Source organism: Peromyscus leucopus, unplaced genomic scaffold (assembly GCF_004664715.2).
Source record: "Peromyscus leucopus breed LL Stock unplaced genomic scaffold, UCI_PerLeu_2.1 scaffold_1035, whole genome shotgun sequence".
In the NCBI taxonomy this organism is placed as follows: Eukaryota; Metazoa; Chordata; class Mammalia; order Rodentia; family Cricetidae; genus Peromyscus; species Peromyscus leucopus.
Window position 1 is genome coordinate 44,725 of NW_023504155.1, and position 4,677 is coordinate 49,401.

Genomic DNA, 4,677 nt, shown 5'->3' on the forward strand with positions numbered 1-4,677 from the left:
GCGAGATGTAAGTGGGCTGTCGGACTGCCAGGGCTTGGCAGGACCCAGAGAGAATACTCCAGCTATAAATGGCACCCAACATAGGGTAAGAGTTTCCACCTAAAACCTGAGGGGGGGATTCTAAAATGGAACTAACAACAGCTTCCTAGTTGTCTCTCTCTAGTTGGCAGGTTCCTGGTGTGCACATTTGACCAACAGTATGTCAGGAATGAGGCATCTGCAAGCAGCACATTATGCTGAGTGGTGGATTTAGCCTTTGCTAGTACAAAAAAAAAAAAAAGGTTTCTGGGCTACACACTGTTTTGATAGAAGCATAGACCCACTGTTTCTAAGAGTTGATGGCTCCCAGAGCTGGTGATAAATGTACCACTGCCATGTTGGGAAGCTGAGGTGGGTGGAGCCAGCAGCCACAGCAGCCATTTTGGTCTTACAATTGCTGCAGTTTAAAATGATAGATTCGCCAGGCAGTGGTGGCACACGCCTTTAATCCCAGCACTTGGGAGGCAGAGACAGGCGGATATCTGAGTTTGAGGCCAGCCTGGGCTACAAAAGTGAGTTCCAAGAAAGGCGCAAATCTACCACAGAGAAACCCTGTCTTGAAAAATGTAAAATAATAATAATAATAATAATAATAATAATAATAATAAATAAATAAAATGATAGATTCATAATAAGACAGAATCAAATGGAATAAACCTCTAAATGGTTTATAATATGTGTAAGAATGTACTTAGGCTTGGAAGGAAAAAGAAAGAAATATAAACAGTTATATTAAAAAAAAGTTTTTTAAAAGAGGTCTTTAAAGAGACAGTAAAGGTAATATAAAATATAAGCCACGTATAGATAGATATAACACAGAGAATCTGGATTATGCTGTCTTTGGGATTTTTAACTGCAGAAAAACATTTGATCATAAAAGCTGTTGAGTTAAAAATATATATATTTTATGTATATTTTAAAGATACCTTGACTTCAAAATTTGGATTTAAGGATACGTTGCTTTTAAAAGGAGTCTCTGCTTTTGTTTCCACAGAAAGCCAGAGGCTATGGATTTGTTCCAGATTAAGATACATCAGGTCTGACCAGCCAAGACCACTGAAAGGTCTCCAATGACACCATGACCCAGATGATCCAACATCCAAAATGGTTTCAAGGCAATTGGCTCCGACAATACAGCCTCACAGACTACCCCATAATCCTAAAATTTTCTTTCTGTCCCCATAAGATATAGTGCCCCCTCCAGCAGGAAGTAGTAAGAGAAGATACGTCCAAATTCCCAAATATACCAAGCTGGATTTGAGATGAAATTGGCTCACTCTTTCTCTAAACCCAAACATGTTGCTTAAAAAAAAAAGTTAAAATTTTCTTTTGTCCCATATCATAAGAGCCCTCTGGTGTGGGACAGAGAAAAAACAATATTTTTATTTAAATCAAGTTGTTTATAAATGTGATTTCTTTCTAAAGAAGAAAAGTGGGTACTATAGATAATGATAGGATAAAAGGGTAGATTGTTGAACCTACTTTTAAAAATCAACCACTTATTTGAAATGTTTTACATTGGTATAGATTTTAGTTTATTGGTACAAATTTGAAGTTAATTTTGTTATAATGTATATGTATTTCTACTCTCATTTGAGGTATTATGTTTATGTAACTCATTAAACTTGTAATGGATAATTAAGGAATAGATTAATAATTAATCATCTATGATAATCATACTTGTAGTCATGTTAGTTAAGTCTTCTAGGTATATATAGCTATATTTCAAATAGATAGGTAATCTTCAAACACTTCAAAGACCTACAGAGTATGGCATTTAAAATATTTTAAAATTTAGACGTTCTGGACAGTGAGACATGTCTGCTCCTGCCAGCACCAATTTACTTCAAAGAGGAGGATGGCATCAAAGACACTCTATATGGAGTTTATCTTCTTCTTGACAAAAATAGCCATTTGGTCAAGAAACTGTTCTTGCCTGGACTGCTTGATCAACTGGACATGTAGGACCCATAGGAAGGTGACCACTGAGCTTTGCTTGGTGAAATGGTCCTTCAGGCTCCTGCTTCTCAGAGGAAACTGCCAGATATTCTACAAGACACAGAGAAAAATGACTGAGAGACTCTAGCCCTATAGGCCGAAGATAGATGCCCCAACTTTACAAGAGAACTTTGGATGACTGTCCAGGCTGCCAACTGTCTCTGTCTACTCTTGCAAGACTCCCAAAAGTTGCTTGTATCTTTCTCCCATTTCTCAGATAGTATTATATCCTTCTGAGGTCTTTGATATAGTTGAAGACTAGAGATAGTTATAATTTTCCTTAGTTATGATAAAAGATAAGTTAGATATAAAACTTTAGACTCACAAATATAAGATAGATATAATATCTTCTTTAATTTTGCCAAATAGACTAGTTATGATAAATAGACTAGCTATTATAACTGTAATTCTTGCTTGATAATTGTCTTGTTATTTGTAATTTTACTATGTGAAAGTTAAAAACTTCCTTTTTGATAAAAAGAAAAGGGGAAGTACTGTGGGATTATCTGTATGTCAAATGTGTTGCTCTGATTGGTTAATAAACAAAACACTGATTGTTCAGTAGCCAGGCAGGATGTATAGGTGGGACAAGGAGAGAAGAGAATTCAGGAAGTGGAAGGCTGAGGCATAGAGATGCCAGCTGCTGCCATAACAAGAGAGATGTAAGTGGGCTGTCGGACTGCTGGGTCTTGTCAGGACCCAGAGAGAAAACTCCAGCTACAGCTAATTCCTGCTTTCTTAACAGCAGAGGAAAATGAAGGCCTCAGTGGAAAAATCTGCTATGAAGGAAACTCATACATTAAATAAGCAATTACTGACTGTATCTTCACATCAAACACAGAGAAAGAGATTTATTTTGGAAAATATTCACTCTTCTCAATATGTAAGTAATCCCCTTTATAGAATGAGCATCCCTGCCTCCTCAGGAGGCTGCCTGTAAACAGACAGCAGCCTTTACTCAAATGCAGCATGTGTGTGAGGTTCCCAAGAAAACAATTGCACCGTATGAACTGAGAATCATAAAAACAGAGTGAAGTAGAGCAGTGTTTCCATATTGGAAGCTGTATTCAACTTTTAAAATTATTGTAGGAGTTCAAAAAAAGGTGAGTCTGGCTATCCTGGACAACGCATGGTAAAAAAAAAAAAAAAAATCCAGATGTCAAAGACAGTAAATAATATGATTGTCCTTTTCAGTTGAATGATTTAACTGACAGTTACCCACCCAAGTGCTCTGTTGTCTTCTGATCCATTTAACTCCACTCAGACTGTTTTATGGAAGATGGAGTTCCTCAGCGCACCTTTGACATCTTTATTTCGAAGGGTGTAAATCAGAGGGTTGAGTAATGGGGTTACAAATGTGTAAACCAAGGCAATTTGGCGGTCCTCATCCTCTGAGGTGCTGGAACGGGGCCTCAGGTACACTAGGCTACAGCATCCATACTGTAGCAAGACCACAGTGAGGTGCGAGGAACAGGTGGAAAAGGCCCTCTGGCGGCCTTCTGCAGAGCGCATGCGCAGGATGGTGAAAGCAATGAATACATAGGAGATGCAAATCAACAAGAATGGGACTGTCAGCACCAGGATACCCACAACATAAAGGACTGCCTGGTGCACACGGATGTCAGCACAGGCTAGGCGCAGAACTGGAGGCACATCGCAGAGGAAGTGGTTGATTTCCCTGTGGTGTCCACAGAAGGGCAAGGTGAAAATTAAGGCGGTGAGCTGCAGAGAAAGAAAGAGTGCCAGGCCAAGGAACCAAGCACCATCTGGACGCACAGATTCCGGGTCATGATGAGACTGTAGTGCAGAGGATGACAGATGGCCACATAACGGTCGTAGGCCATGACTGCCAATAGAAAGCAGTCAGTGCTTCCTAGAGTTACAAAGAAGAACATTTGTGTCCCACAACCAGCTAACGATATGGGCTTCTGGGCCCCAAAGATGTTGGAAAGCATTAAGGGCACCACATCTGTGGTGTACCAGATTTCCAAGAGAGATAGACTGCCCAGGAAGAAATACATGGGCGTGCGCAGTGAGCTTTGCGTGCACACCACCCAGATGATGGCTGTGTTTCCACAGAGGATCATCAGATAGAGGAGGAGAAAGAGTGTGAAGAGGAGAGCCTGGAATTCAGGGACATTGGTGAACACCCGGAATACGAACTCAGGGGACCCAGACTGGTTGAGGACAGGTTTACTAGACAGCATGTCTTCTGGAAAAAAAAAAGTGGGTGGGGTGGGGTGGGAATCTCTCATTTACTGAGTTGTTTCACGCCTGAGGAAAAGCAGAGTCTGAATCTGAGCTTCGCTCTGTGATTTCCTTCTTAAAATTCAGTTTCAATTCCAATGTTGGGAAATGAATTCACAGTTAAAATTCCGACATATTTTTCCTTAGAAACCTTCATACTATAGTAATGGAAATGCTTATCTATGGACAAATTCCAGATAAAATTTATAGATTCTTTGGCTCAAATACCTTTACCAATTTGTCTTAGCATTTTAACTGAGAAATGTTAAAATTTTGTTTGTATGTAGAAGGGTGTTTTTGTACATGTATTTAATAATTATAAAGAAATATTGTTAGTATGTTTAAAATTAAATAAATGGATGCACTGTTCACATGTTTAGCATACACTTTACT

General features: G+C 39.1%; 1 pseudogene; it reads right to left on the reverse strand.

The window, feature by feature from the left end:
• Positions 1-3,297: 3,297 nt before the first annotated feature.
• On the reverse strand, positions 3,298-4,244 carry LOC114684299 (annotated as a pseudogene).
• Between the last annotated feature and the right edge of the window lie 433 nt (positions 4,245-4,677).